This window comes from Anomaloglossus baeobatrachus, chromosome 10, assembly GCF_048569485.1.
Source record: "Anomaloglossus baeobatrachus isolate aAnoBae1 chromosome 10, aAnoBae1.hap1, whole genome shotgun sequence".
In the NCBI taxonomy this organism is placed as follows: Eukaryota; Metazoa; Chordata; class Amphibia; order Anura; family Aromobatidae; genus Anomaloglossus; species Anomaloglossus baeobatrachus.
This window is the reverse complement of record NC_134362.1, coordinates 11,293,345-11,309,907: the sequence shown is the minus strand read 5'-3', so window position 1 is coordinate 11,309,907 and position 16,563 is coordinate 11,293,345. Positions and strand designations below refer to the sequence as shown.

The following is a 16,563-nucleotide window of genomic DNA, read 5'->3' as shown; positions in this document are numbered from 1 at the left end:
ATCCACATAGCTATGGGTCCATACTATGATCTGATGGGCACACCCCAGGGCTAATGTAACCTCATCCACATAGCTATGGGCCCATACTATGATCTGATGGGCACACCCCGGGGCTAATGTAACCTCATCCACATAGCTATATGGGTCCATACTATGATCTGATGGGCACACCCCGGGGCTAATGTAACCTCCTCCACATAGCTAGGGGTCCATACTATGATCTGATGGGCACACCCCGGGGCTAATGTAACCTCCTCCACATAGCTATGGGTCCATATTATGATCTGATGGGCACACCCCGGGGCTCATGTAACCTCATCCACATAGCTATGGGTCCATACTATGATCTGATGGGCACACCCCGGGGCTAATGTAACCTCATCCACATAGCTATGGGTCCATACTATGATCTGATGGGCACACCCCGGGGCTAATGTAACCTCCTCCACATAGCTAGGGGTCCATACTATGATCTGATGGGCACACCCCGGGGCTAATGTAACCTCCTCCACATAGCTATGGGTCCATATTATGATCTGATGGGCACACCCCGGGGCTCATGTAACCTCATCCACATAGCTATGGGCCCATACTATGATCTGATGGGCACACCCCGGGGCTAATGTAACCTCCTCCACATAGCTATGGGTCCATATTATGATCTGATGGGCACACCCCGGGGCTCATGTAACCTCATCCACATAGCTAGGGGTCCATACTATGATCTGATGGGCACACCCCGGGGCTAATGTAACCTCCTCCACATAGCTATGGGTCCATATTATGATCTGATGGGCACACCCCGGGGCTCATGTAACCTCATCCACATAGCTATGGGCCCATACTATGATCTGATGGGCACACCCCGGGGCTAATGTAACCTCATCCACATAGCTATGGGTCCATACTATGATCTGATGGGCACACCCCGGGGCTAATGTAACCTCATCCACATAGCTATGGGCCCATACTATGATCTGATGGGCACACCCCGGGGCTAATGTAACCTCATCCACATAGCTATGGGTCCATACTATGATCTGATGGGCACACCCGGGGCTAATGTAACCTCATCCACATAGCTATGGGTCCATACTATGATTTGATGGGCACACCCCGGGGCTAATGTAACCTCCTCCACATAGCTATGGGCCCATACTATGATCTGATGGGCACACCCCGGGGCTAATGTAACCTCATCCACATAGCTATGGGTCCATACTACGATCTGATGGGCACACCCCGGGGCTAATGTAACCTCATCCACATAGCTATGGGTCCATACTATGATCTGATGGGCACACCCCGGGGCTAATGTAACCTCATCCACATAGCTATGGATCCATACTATGATCTGATGGGCACACCCCGGGGCTAATGTAGCCTCATCCAGATAGCTATGGGTCCATACTATGATCTGATGGGCACACCTCGGGGCTAATGTAGCCTCATCCACATAGCTATGGGTCCATACTATGATCTGATGGGCACTCCCCGGGGCTAATGTAACCTCCTCCATATAGCTATGGGCCCATACTATGATCTGATGGGCACACCTCGGGGCTAATGTAACCTCAACCACATAGCTATGGGCCCATACTATGATCTGATGGGCACACCCCGGGGCTAATGTAGCCTCATCCACATAGCTATGGGCCCATACTATGATCTGATGGGCACTCCCCGGGGCTAATGTAACCTCCTCCACATAGCTATGGGCCCATACTATGATCTGATGGGCACACCTCGGGGCTAATGTAACCTCAACCACATAGCTATGGGCCCATACTATGATCTGATGGGCACAGCCCGGGGCTAATGTAACCTCATCCACATAGCTATGGGTCCATACTATGATCTGATGGGCACTCCCTGGGGCTAATGTAAGCCTCATCCACATAGCTATGGGCCCATACTATGATCTGATGGGCACACCCCGGGGCTAATGTAACCTCATCCACATAGCTATGGGTCCATACTATGATCTGATGGGCACACCCCGGGGCTAATGTAAGCCTCATCCACATACCTATGGGTCCATACTATGATCTGATGGGCACACCCCGGGGCTAATGTAACCTCATCCACATAGCTATGGGTCCATACTATGATCTGATGGGCACACCCCGGGGCTAATGTAACCTCATCCACATAGCTATGGGTCCATACTATGATCTGATGGGCACACCCCGGGGCTAATGTAACCTCATCCACATAGCTATGGGCCCATACTATGATCTGATGGTCACTCCCTGGGGCTAATGTAACCTCATCCACATAGCTATGGGTCCATACTATGATCTGATGGGCACACCCCGGGGCTAATGTAACCTCCTCCACATAGCTAGGGGTCCATACTATGATCTGATGGGCACACCCCGGGGCTAATGTAACCTCCTCCACATAGCTATGGGTCCATATTATGATCTGATGGGCACACCCCGGGGCTCATGTAACCTCATCCACATAGCTATGGGCCCATACTATGATCTGATGGGCACACCCCGGGGCTAATGTAACCTCCTCCACATAGCTATGGGTCCATATTATGATCTGATGGGCACACCCGGGGCTAATGTAAGCCTCATCCACATAGCTATGGGTCCATACTATGATCTGATGGGCACACCCCGGGGCTCATGTAACCTCATCCACATAGCTAGGGTCCATACTATGATCTGATGGGCACACCCCGGGGCTAATGTAACCTCCTCCACATAGCTATGGGTCCATATTATGATCTGATGGGCACACCCCGGGGCTCATGTAACTTCATCCACATAGCTATGGGCCCATACTATGATCTGATGGGCACACCCCGGGGCTAATGTAGCCTCATCCACATAGCTATGGGTCCATACTATGATCTGATGGGCACACCCCGGGGCTAATGTAACCTCATCCACATAGCTATGGGCCCATACTATGATCTGATGGGCACACCCCGGGGCTAATGTAACCTCATCCACATAGCTATGGGTCCATACTATGATCTGATGGGCACACCCCGGGGCTAATGTAACCTCATCCACATAGCTATGGGCCCATACTATGATCTGATGGGCACACCCCGGGGCTAATGTAACCTCATCCACATAGCTATGGGTCCATACTATGATCTGATGGGCACACCCCGGGGCTAATGTAACCTCCTCCACATAGCTAGGGGTCCATACTATGATCTGATGGGCACACCCCGGGGCTAATGTAACCTCCTCCACATAGCTATGGGTCCATATTATGATCTGATGGGCACACCCCGGGGCTAATGTAACCTCCTCCACATAGCTATGGGTCCATACTATGATCTGATGGGCACACCCCGGGGCTAATGTAACCTCATCCACATAGCTATGGGCCCATACTATGATCTGATGGGCACACCCCGGGGCTAATGTAACCTCATCCACATAGCTATGGGTCCATACTATGATCTGATGGGCACACCCCGGGGCTAATGTAACCTCCTCCACATAGCAAGGGGTCCATACTATGATCTGATGGGCACACCCCGGGGCTAATGTAACCTCATCCACATAGCTATGGGCCCATACTATGATCTGATGGGCACACCCCGGGGCTAATGTAACCTCATCCACATAGCTATGGGTCCATACTATGATCTGATGGGCACACCCCGGGGCTAATGTAACCTCATCCACATAGCTAGGGGTCCATACTATGATCTGATGGGCACACCCCGGGGCTAATGTAACCTCATCCACATAGCTAGGGGTCCATACTATGATCTGATGGGCACACCCCGGGGCTAATGTAACCTCATCCACAGAGCTGTAGTATGGATAGAGGACATATCTAGAGTGAAGAAAGGTCTTTCCCCTAATGTGGGGTGAACAGCATCCGCCTCCGGGACCTTCGTCTGCTTCTGGATCAAGTCATAGCTCTGATTTGTTTCTGCTTTTAACATTAAATCTACAGCTGGATTTCGGTTTCGTGACTGTCACCTACAACCCCCTAATAACGTCCCCCTTTTCTTTGCCAGTTTGGACACTTTAGGCTGATTATGGCTCCTGGTTGTTGGAATCCTCCATCGATAACGTGATTTTTTTTTTTTTTCTGTATATATCAGCAGAATCTCTTATTGGAAATATTTAACGCGGGATCAAACTTGGAAAGCAGCGGTTTATGGGACGCAGGCACCGGATTTCTCATTGTTTATGCTCATTATATTGTGATTAACCCAAAAATGGGAATTTATTGAGTCAAGAAATTGTTTTAGGTTTTCTTTTTTTTTCCTTTGTGATATTTTTCTTATTAAATTTCAATAATGTCCTAAACCAGGCGACTTCATTGTGCGGATGATGGGAGAACGGCCGTGCACAGATACAGCGATCAGTGGTGGTTTGGGGAAGGACTGAGGAACGTAAAAAATAGCACAAGATCCGAAGGATCTCCATGTAATCTACTGCTGTACATGGCCCTCCCGACACAGAAGAGGCCCCTGGGCAGGAGCAGGAATCCGTCCAATCACTGACAATGCCAGCTGCTCTGGCGGTAGTGGCCCCCCGAGTTCGAGCCCCTCTGTGGCTGCACCAGTGATATGTTACAGGTCCAAAATCAACAATTTTCCTTTTAGTAAAGAAGTGTCCATAGGAAAGGTGATGTGCATTATATGAAGAGTCCTTGGCTGCACATCTTCAGCCCTAGAATTCAGGGTGGACATTAGTCCGTCTCCCCCCCCCCCCATATATTAAATCCATCATGTACATCTATACCCATACAATACCCACATATATTTTTTATATATTATATTCAACCCCTGGCAAAAATTATGGAATCATCCTGTAAATTTTCATTCCCAAAACTAACACCTGCATCAAATAAGATCTGCTCGTTAGTCTGCATCTAAAAAGGAGTGATCACACCTTGGAGAGCTGCTGCACCAAGTGGACTGACATGAATCATGGCTCCAACACAAGAGATGTCAATTGAAACAAAGGAGAGGATAATCAAACTCTTACAAAAAAGGGTAAATTATCACTCAATGTTGCAAAAGATGTTGGCTGTTCACAGTCAGCTGTGTCTAAAATCTGGACCAAATACAAACAACATGGGAAGGTTGTTAAAGGCAAACATAATGTTAGACTAAGGAAGACATCAAAGCGTCAAGACCGGAAACTTAAAGCAAAATGTCTCCAAAACAGGAAATGCACAACAAAACCAATCAGGAACGAATGGGAAGAAACTGGAGACAATGTCTGTGACCGAACTGTAAGAAACCGCCTAAAGGAAATGGGATTTACATAGAGAAAAGCTAAATAATAAAAAAGATGACTGCCTGAGGAGAACATGTAAATTTCCAGTCATTGATGATATGGGGCTGAATGTCAGGTAAAGGCACTGGGGAGACGGCTGTAATTACATCTTCAATAAATGCCCAAGTTTACATTGACATTTTGGACACTTTTCTTACCCCATCAATTGAAAGGATGTTTGGGGATGATGAAATCATTTATCAAGATGATAATGCATCCTGCCATAGAACAAAATCTGTGAACACATTCCTTGAAAGAGACACTTAAGGTCAATGACATAACCTACAAATAGTCTGGATCTCAATCCAATAGAAAATCTTTGGTGGAAGTTGAAGAAAATGGTCCATGACAAGTCTTCAGCCTGCAAAGCTGATCTGCAACAGCAATCAGAGAAAGATGGAGGTAGATTGATGAAGAGTCTGACTGTCACTCACTAAGTCCATGCCTCAGAGACTGCAGCTGTTATAAAAGCCAGAGGTGGTGCAGCAAATATGAGTGATGTATTGGAGGGTTCTTCTGTTTGTTTTTCATGATTCCATTCCAATTAACATCCTCAGAGCCAGGATTTTTGCCAGGGGTTGTATACTCTTCCAGCCCTATTGCCCCCAGTGTATAACCTCCGGGCTGATTGCCTCCAGTGTGTAACCTCCAGCCCCCATCATTACTTACATGTGACAGAGCAGCCGATGGTGCGGAGCTCACTGATACCAGCGCATCCTGTAATAGGAGCTACTGGGATAATTCCTGAAAATTTCATCCCAAATCTGTCTACATCATTTGTGAGACGTGGCAGGAAAAGCAGCAACTCAGCCATGAAGTGAAGACCCTGTAATGTTACAGAGCGGGGGGCCAAGTGCTGAGGAGCAGAGGGAAGAAAAGCCCCCACCTCTCTGCTGACCCCATAACTGCAGAGTTCAGACCTCCTCTGGTAACAGCACAAACACTGCGCCCCCCGGGAGATTCATGGCAGAGCCGCACATCACCAAGCGCAATGCCGAGCCACACATTGCTGAGCCGTACCTCACCAAGCGCAATGCCGAGCCGTACCTCACCAAGGGCAATGCCGAGCCGTACCTCACCAAGGGCAATGCCGAGCCGTACCTCACCAAGGGCAATGCCGAGCCGTACCTCACCAAGCGCAATGCCGAGCCGTACCTCACCAAGCGCAATGCCGAGCCATACATCACCAAGGGCAATGCCGAGCCGTACCTCACCAAGGGCAATGCCGAGCCGTACTTCACCAAGCGCAATGCCGAGCATTGGATGGAGTGATGTTAAAGCTTCCTCCACTGGACTCTTGGCTGAAGGAGTTTGGTGAGAGAACATGAATGACTACTGAGTCCAGACCTCAACCCCCAATCGGAGAATGGTGAATGTGAGCGCAGCCAATGAATCCCACAGACTCCTCCAAGAGCTTTTGTAGAACAGTAGGAGCCATTATATCTGCAGAGGACGACTCCTTATTAATGTTTATGGATAAAGATAGAGGACAGTGACGCCCTTGGAAGTGGAGGGGGGCACATACTTTTCTCTATACTGTGTGAAGCTGCCCTTGGCATGTCCATGGGTCCCGTGCAGTGAAGGTGCGCGGTGTCTGTGTCAGCGCCGCGCTGAGCAATGGCTGAAATAAACGCACCACACTCCGTCTTCTCAAACAATTTAATAGCAAACAAACAAAGGAAGGTACCACACGTTACAAAATGACTTCTAGTCGGTTTTGTGTTTGTGTATGTGTGTGCACAATTAAAACAGTTTGTAAATATCTGGAAGGATGGGGGACGGGGAAAGAAAGAAAAGGTTACAAAGGGTTAATCATTTAACACAGACACGCTGGCCTCAAACTTGGAGAACTCTTTAATCCACACACTTTAGCGATCAGCTACGCAGTAGTGGTTTCCTTTCCTTTTCTTTTTTTTTTCCTCCGCTTAAACCATTAAAGAAAAAAACTTTATATTTTTCTACATTTTACAATAACAATTTCACACGAAAAAGAAGAACACGAAAAAATAAAAAACTAAAAAGGAGAAAAAAAAACAAACACGAAACTTAATTTTTGCTTTGCAAATCAGGAAAAAATAAATTCAAGACAATTAGGAAAAAAAACCAAAAAAAACACAAGCGTCTGAGGAAGGGAGAGTGGAGATTTCGTGAGTCCGGTCGCGGCAGCACAGAAGGACAACTTGGTCAGATAGTGGCAATTCTCAGATTTTTTGACTTCACATTGTGAAATAAATCACTCTACATTGTATTTGTTTTTTCCTAGTAAAAAAAGGCAAAAAAACAAACAAAAAAACTGTACAAAATCCTAGTGTTAACTACAATCAGTTTGTACCAATATAAAAGCCCACAGGTTTGTCTCCAAAAGATTTTTTTTTTTTTCTTTTTTCATTTATTTCTTTTTTTTTTTTAAACTTTATATAGAATTATTCACAAAAAGCAGGCGGAGATTAGGAAGGCAGAGGCGACGTTACGGCAAGGCATAAAATCGCCACACAACTTACACGTGTTAGAGATTTTTTTTTCCCCTCTAAAAAAAAAAAAAAAAAAAAAAAAAAGTAGTCAGAAGAAGCCGATTTTGGCATTTGTTGGCTCTTTCGGTTAGTCTTTTGGTGAAGACGTAGGTTGCGAGGATACAGAGGAGTCGCTCCCTTCTGCGCGGAGCGGGGTGTTCAGGCTGCGCCCACTGATTCCTGCCTCGAAAGTATAAAAAAAAAAAACAAAACAAAAAAAGGAGAGCTCAGTAACGAGCTCCAGGGCGTGCACCGCTATGTATGGGGGCGGGCGCGCCGCTATGTATGGGGGCGGGCGCGCCGCTATGTATGGGGACGCGCGCGCCGCTACGTATGGGGGCGGGCACGCCACTACGTATGGGGGCGTGGGCGCCGCTACGTATGGGGGCGTGGGCGCCGCTACGTATGGGGGCGTGGGCGCCGCTACGTATGGGGGCGTGGGCGCCGCTACGTATGGGGGCGTGGGCGCCGCTACGTATGGGGGCGTGGGCGCCGCTACGTATGGGGTGTGCATCATACCCTGTGGACAAGACAAGCACCATAGGGAGCGGTTCTGTAACGACAGTCTCCCGGTGAGGCGGGAATGCTTCTGAGGATCCATCCCCACAATGCGTTTCATAGGGGTGCGGGCTATGCTGATAACCATTGTATGGGTATATACAGGGGTGAAGGGGCAGTACGCTTTACCATCCAAAAGGAAACAACTGGCTCTTGCCTCCGCAATATTGTGCTGCAATACCAGGGACGGCCAGTAAAAAAAAGAGGGGAGGTAGATGAAATTGGTCTTTTTTTTATTTTTGCAACGCATTTAGTTTCTGGGACTTCTAATATGCTGAGCGAGCATTACAACCCCATAAAAAGGTGCAACTACAGTTATTAAAGACGTGTGGTGCAGCCCCAACAATGGAGGCCATTACTGTCCTTATGGGAAATAAAAATGGGACAGATTGACGAATGTTTTGAGACCGTGGGTGCAAATATCTGTATGAGGATCATCCGTCATTCTCCTGCGGTGCCCGTCAGGTCGAGCCCGCACTGCCCCGTATCGATGATCGGTGCCAACCACAAAATGCAGCAACGTCTTAAGACGGCGCGATTACCCTGCAAGATAGGGGCAAGAAGCGGCGCGGCGCAGCCTGAACACGCCGCCGGATACCTTGTACTGCACGTCTCATAAACATCAAAAGAAAAAGTTTAAAACAGAAAATAAACGCAGCAAAAAACAATTTAAGCTTAAAAAAAATAATGAAATTTTACACCCCTGCTTTGCAATTTTTACCTCTAAAAAACACATAAAGCAGCTCAGTGGCCCCATATGGGGGTATTGAAATGGCTGAGCTGCGGTGAGGAACAGACAGAGGACAAGGCAGAAATATATATAAAGAGAATTTTTGGCACAATCCATTGAATGAAAAACAAAAAAAAAGCAAAAAAAACAGTCACATTCTGCTGAAGAGACGGCTTCTTAAAAAAATAAGATGCGGCACCCCAACGGGAAGGTAATGGGAAATCGGCCGAGCTGAACCCGAGGTTCGGGAACGGGAGCGAGGGGGATATAAATGACTACAATGTAAGGAGGGGCAATACACGAAAAAAAAGCCACCCGAGGACAGCAAAATGTGACTGCCTTTCAGATTCCAATTAGTAGGTAAAAAATAAAAGCCCCCCCGTAGCTCCGGCAGAGAGGAGACAGGCTGAATCCGATTGGTAGAAACACAACAAAAAAGGGACAAATATTAAACATAGTGTGCCAGCTAGGCCTGCCGAAAAGATCAGGTACAAAGTAGCATCGCCAAAAAATTAAGTGGTTACTTTATCAATTTCTAGAAAAATAGATTTATATAATTTTTTTTTCTTTTTTTAATAATCAAATGCGAGATTTAAATATTGTGTCCCTCTTCGCAGTCTTTGTAGCAAAGCCGATTTGGCAACACGCAAGAAAACATAAAAAAAGAAAAAAAAAAAAAAAGGAGAAACAGAAAAAACAACAACAACAACAACATGGTAAAAATACAACATATTAGCATCAAAATAACAAAAAGTCAAAAACACAAGTTGAGAGGTGAGAGTTCAAGCATCAAAGAAGCTGAAGAAACAAGGATTTGGACGATGTACTTGAACGCCACACCGACATGCTTTAGAGGCACAATGATGGACAAATGGCAGGAAGGGATCTAGAAAACAAAACAAACCAGAGAAAACAAGGAGAAGCACTGAGTTACACAACGCAATACATCAAATCACAGAGAGACGGACGCGGCGGGCTCCGGGGCCCCGCTCGACACATGCACAGGACGTCCAGGGGCCAGAGGGGAGGACGATCCACAGGTCACACACACACACACACGGGGCTGGGAGGACGATCGACAGGTCACACACACGGGGCTGGGAGGACGATCGACAGGTCACACACACACACGGGGCTGGGAGGACAATCGACAGGTCACACACACACACGGGGCTGGGAGGACGATCGACAGGTCACACACACACACGGGGCTGGGAGGACAATCGACAGGTCACACACACACACACACATGGGGCTGGGAGGACGATCGACAGGTCACACACACACACGGGGCTGGGAGGACGATCGACAGGTCACACACACACGGGGCTGGGAGGACGATCGACAGGTCACACACACACGGGGCTAGGAGGACGATCGACAGGTCACACACACACAGGGCTGGGAGGACGATCGACAGGTCACACACACACACGGGGCTGGGAGGACAATCGACAGGTCACACACACACACACACATGGGGCTGGGAGGACGATCGACAGGTCACACACACACACGGGGCTGGGAGGACGATCGACAGGTCACACACACACGGGGCTGGGAGGACGATCGACAGGTCACACACACACGGGGCTAGGAGGACGATCGACAGGTCACACACACACAGGGCTGGGAGGACGATCGACAGGTCACACACACACAGGGCTGGGAGGACGATCGACAGGTCACACACACACACAGGGCTGGGAGGACGATCGACAGGTCACACACACAGGGCTGGGAGGACGATCGACAGGTCACACACACACACACACACACACACACACACAGGGCTGGGAGGACGATCGACAGGTCACACACACACACACGCACACAGGGCTGGGAGGACAATCGACAGGTCACACACACACGGGGCTGGGTGGACGATCGACAGGTCACACACACACACACGGGGCTGGGAGGACGATTGACAGGTCACACACACATGGGGCTGGGAGGACGATTAACAGGTCACACACACGGGGCTGGGAGGACGATCGACAGGTCACACACACGGGGCTGGGAGGGACACAACACCAGACACAAAATTAGAGAGACTGGAATCACCATGCAAAAAAATGATACACACATGAAATAGAAATAAAAAGGAGTCAGCCCAGCACCCGACATTGACACGAGAGGACAGGAGCGGCAGGGGGGAGACCGGCAGAACCCAAACCGCCCCATGTAAACTATGGGTGTCTGCCGTCCCCCCGACTAGCCCCTCCGACACGACTGACATCTACACTCTGAATACAGACAATATGGAACCAAAAAAAGACAAACTATTGCCCGACACATAAGAAGCAGAGGCTGTGTCACTGCTATCACAAGTACCGCACCCAAAGCTTTCCATGGAGCTCAGGAGGGGTGGGTTTTGCTTCTTTTTGGCAACACTTAATGTATACTTCGAAAAAAAAATTATTTAAAGCAGTGAGCTCTGGTTATCAGCCTCCCCTATATTATAGTGATCAGTGCCTGAGCTCTGGTTATCAGCCTCCCCCTATATTATAGTGATCAGTGCCTGAGCTCTGGTTATCAGCCTCCTCCTATATTATAGTATCAGTGCCTGAGCTCTGGTTATCAGCCTCCCCTATATTATAGCAGTCAGTGCCTGAGCTCTGGTTATCAGCCTCCCCCTATATTATAGCAGTCAGTGCCTGAGCTCTGGTTATCAGCCTCCCCCTATATTATAGTGATCAGTGCCTGAGCTCTGGTTATCAGCCTCCTCCTATATTATAGTGATCAGCGCCTGAGCTCTGGTTATCAGCCTCCTCCTATATTATAGTATCAGCGCCTGAGCTCTGGTTATCAGCCTCCCCTATATTATAGTATCAGTGCCTGAGCTCTGGTTATCAGCCTCCTCCTATATTATAGTATCAGTGCCTGAGCTCTGGTTATCAGCCTCCTCCTATATTATAGTAGTCAGTGCCTGAGCTCTGGTTATCAGCCTCCCCTATATTATAGTATCAGTGCCTGAGCTCTGGTTATCAGCCTCCTCCTATATTATAGTATCAGTGCCTGAGCTCTGGTTATCAGCCTCCCCTATATTATAGCAGTCAGTGCCTGAGCTCTGGTTATCAGCCTCCCCCTATATTATAGCAGTCAGTGCCTGAGCTCTGGTTATCAGCCTCCCCCTATATTATAGTGATCAGTGCCTGAGCTCTGGTTATCAGCCTCCTCCTATATTATAGTGATCAGCGCCTGAGCTCTGGTTATCAGCCTCCTCCTATATTATAGTATCAGCGCCTGAGCTCTGGTTATCAGCCTCCCCTATATTATAGTATCAGTGCCTGAGCTCTGGTTATCAGCCTCCTCCTATATTATAGTATCAGTGCCTGAGCTCTGGTTATCAGCCTCCTCCTATATTATAGTAGTCAGTGCCTGAGCTCTGGTTATCAGCCTCCCCTATATTATAGTATCAGCGCCTGAGCTCTGGTTATCAGCCTCCCCTATATTATAGTGATCAGTGCCTGAGCTCTGGTTATCAGCCTCCCCTATATTATAGTGATCAGTGCCTGAGCTCTGGTTATCAGCCTCCCCTATATTATAGTATCAGTGCCTGAGCTCTGGTTATCAGCCTCCCCTATATTATAGTATCAGTGCCTGAGCTCTGGTTATCAGCCTCCTCCTATATTATAGTATCAGCGCCTGAGCTCTGGTTATCAGCCTCCCCTATATTATAGTATCAGTGCCTGAGCTCTGGTTATCAGCCTCCTCCTATATTATAGTATCAGTGCCTGAGCTCTGGTTATCAGCCTCCCCTATATTATAGTAGTCAGTGCCTGAGCTCTGGTTATCAGCCTCCCCTATATTATAGTAGTCAGTGCCTGAGCTCTGGTTATCAGCCTCCCCTATATTATAGTATCAGTGCCTGAGCTCTGGTTATCAGCCTCCTCCTATATTATAGTATCAGCGCCTGAGCTCTGGTTATCAGCCTCCGCTATATTATAGTAGTCAGTGCCTGAGCTCTGGTTATCAGCCTCCCCTATATTATAGTGATCAGCGCCTGAGCTCTGGTTATCAGCCTCCCCTATATTATAGCAGTCAGTGCCTGAGCTCTGGTTATCAGCCTCCTCCTATATTATAGTATCAGTGCCTGAGCTCTGGTTATCAGCCTCCCCTATATTATAGTGATCAGTGCCTGAGCTCTGGTTATCAGCCTCCCCTATATTATAGTATCAGTGCCTGAGCTCTGGTTATCAGCCTCCCCCTATATTATAGTATCAGCGCCTGAGCTCTGGTTATCAGCCTCCCCTATATTATAGTATCAGTGCCTGAGCTCTGGTTATCAGCCTCCCCTATATTATAGTATCAGTGCCTGAGCTCTGGTTATCAGCCTCCCCTATATTATAGTGATCAGTGCCTGAGCTCTGGTTATCAGCCTCCCCCTATATTATAGTATCAGTGCCTGAGCTCTGGTTATCAGCCTCCCCTATATTATAGTATCAGTGCCTGAGCTCTGGTTATCAGCCTCCTCCTATATTATAGTATCAGTGCCTGAGCTCTGGTTATCAGCCTCCTCCTATATTATAGTATCAGTGCCTGAGCTCTGGTTATCAGCCTCCCCCTATATTATAGCGATCAGTGCCTGAGCTCTGGTTATCAGCCTCCCCTATATTATAGTAGTCAGTGCCTGAGCTCTGGTTATCAGCCTCCCCTATATTATAGTATCAGTGCCTGAGCTCTGGTTATCAGCCTCCCCTATATTATAGTAGTCAGTGCCTGAGCTCTGGTTATCAGCCTCCCCTATATTATAGTAGTCAGTGCCTGAGCTCTGGTTATCAGCCTCCCCTATATTATAGTAGTCAGTGCCTGAGCTCTGGTTATCAGCCTCCCCTATATTATAGCGATCAGTGCCTGAGCTCTGGTTATCAGCCTCCCCCTATATTATAGTAGTCAGTGCCTGAGCTCTGGTTATCAGCCTCCCCTATATTATAGTAGTCAGTGCCTGAGCTCTGGTTATCAGCCTCCCCTATATTATAGTATCAGTGCCTGAGCTCTGGTTATCAGCCTCCCCTATATTATAGTATCAGTGCCTGAGCTCTGGTTATCAGCCTCCCCTATATTATAGTAGTCAGTGCCTGAGCTCTGGTTATCAGCCTCCCCTATATTATAGTAGTCAGTGCCTGAGCTCTGGTTATCAGCCTCCCCTATATTATAGTAGTCAGTGCCTGAGCTCTGGTTATCAGCCTCCTCCTATATTATAGTAGTCAGTGCCTGAGCTCTGGTTATCAGCCTCCCCTATATTATAGTAGTCAGTGCCTGAGCTCTGGTTATCAGCCTCCCCTATATTATAGTATCAGTGCCTGAGCTCTGGTTATCAGCCTCCCCTATATTATAGTATCAGTGCCTGAGCTCTGGTTATCAGCCTCTTACACAACAGTAGTCTGCAACCAGACTGATTGTCAGCCTCCTCTTACAATACAGAAGGCGGCACCTGGTCTCTGGTTATCAGCCTCCTCCATTATATGTATGGCTGCCCGGCCACACTGGAAGATTGGGTAAATGCAGTGTAAGCTTTTATATTATTTATGACTGTGTGTGACAATCCTCAGCCGTTTCCTGGGTCTGCCCAATCTTCCCTTGCACCCCAACAGATTTATCCTGATTGTCTAAAACTAACTTTGCCATTTACTTCTATTGGTGTGACATGATCTGTGATGTGTAGGAAGGTTTTAGTCTATTATTTGGTGATAATGGCAGAGTTACAAATAAGGTGTAAACCGATTCTGAACTGGGGCGTGTTCACATTTCAGACCTGAAATCCTAAGGACAGTAACATGCTGGGTTCTGCGCTGTGAGGCACGGGCCATTGTGAAGATGTTAGCGGTGAGGGCTTTAAGTAACGGAGCCCAGAGTCGGCGCGTGCGTATATGGAGCTCTCGGCGCAAGCTCTCATCTGAGCAGGGAACGACTCTGGCTGCCGACATCTTCAGAATGGCCTGTGCGGGGCGGCCCCGGCCCAGAGCAGGGGCGGCCCCGGCCCAGAGCAGGGGCGGCCCCGGCCCAGAGCAGGGGCGGCCCCGGCCCAGAGCAGGGGCGGCCCCGGCCCAGAGCAGGGGCGGCCCCGGCCCAGAGCAGGGGCGGCCCCGGCCCAGAGCAGGGGCGGCCCCGGCCCAGAGCAGGGGCGGCCCCGGCCCAGAGCAGCACCTGTACAGAGCAGTGCTGCTGCCCGCCGTGTGCATCTGGGCCCCTCTCTGCATTGCCACAGCATCACCGTACTCCAGTCCCGCCCCTACCTCCTGTGACCACCGCTGACCCCCTCCGCGGTAAGAGACCACCTGATTGTAAGACGGACCCCATATTTTTTTCCTTTTTTCTCTTTAAATTTGGGTTGCGTCTTATAAAACGAAAAATACGGTATTTGGACTGTAAATGCCCCCAAATGTGTGCTGCGTGCAGACCTCCTTGTAAAAGACGTTCCCATCAGTGCAGGTCTATCCATCAGACTTAGTCTATCTTTTAGGCAAAGCCCTTTCATTTTGGGACTGTCCCCCTCCTCACTTGCGATCATTCCTGCCTTTCTTATTTCCCAGCCTCCATCTTAGCCGGTCGTCCGGAGCCTTGAGAACCAGAGCCGAGACGCCGCCACCGGTAACTGTAAACTTTTTTTTTTTTAGGAAACATTAGTCTTCCAAATACTGAGGAGATGAGAAGAGACCTACGTTTTCACATTTCTATCTCGGCCTGTATAAGCCCCTCTCCGCACATCGCTTCACTTACATCACGATGCAGAATAATCTGTATATATATATATATATATATCAAATTAAAACAAAACAAAAAAAAAAAAACACAAAATAAAGTCGCCATCTTCCGAATTCTACAAAATCTCTTCCCAGTGAAATAATTTAGGCAATAAATATTGCTCACTCATCCGAGCTGTATAAAACCTCTAGAAAAATAGAAATGACATTCTTACAGGCTTCATTTCCTTCCATTGTCTTATTCGGTTCTGATTTTTTTGTTATACACTTGTATAAAAGTTTTTTTGTTTTTTATCAGGAGCCTGGAAGCCTCTATAGGATTCACATTATACCAAATCAAAAACACTTGTTTTGTTATCTCTGAGTATACATTATTCAAGTTTTAGCAGTTCATCTTCGTCATATCCGTGTATGTGGGTCCGCACCCGGGTGCACACAGGTATATGAAGTACTCGTCTATTCTACCACACAACACCGGACGCCAGCCCATGGACGTACGAGAGGAGCCGCCACCGCCGCCGCTCTGTCATCTCCCTGCACCGCCTGCCATTAAGGGCAAAAAAAAAAAAAAGAAAAAACAATATCTTACCAGCAAACAATTCACCTGGTAGAAAAAAACCCCCAAAACAGATAAAAAAAAAAAAAAAAGTTATCGTATTGCATTATTGTAAACGTTGCGGATAAAATGCGGCACTGCGAACGCTACCCAGAGGCTCTCTGGCTCCGTATGCAGCGACGGTGCGACCTGCACTGAATGCAGAGTCGGGGGCTTCAGCGTC

At 48.1% G+C, this 16,563-nt stretch overlaps 1 protein-coding gene across 15 annotated transcripts in view; it reads right to left on the bottom strand.

The window, feature by feature from the left end:
- Window positions 1-6,921: 6,921 nt before the first annotated feature.
- Window positions 6,922-16,563, bottom strand: part of CELF1 (CUGBP Elav-like family member 1) — a 43,528-nt gene continuing 33,886 nt past the window's right edge. For all 15 annotated transcript variants that reach the window (XM_075326713.1, XM_075326714.1, XM_075326701.1 and 12 more), the window contains one exon: window positions 6,922-9,960. The gene's annotated coding sequence lies outside the window, so the exon portion shown is untranslated. The remainder of the gene's footprint in view (window positions 9,961-16,563) is intronic.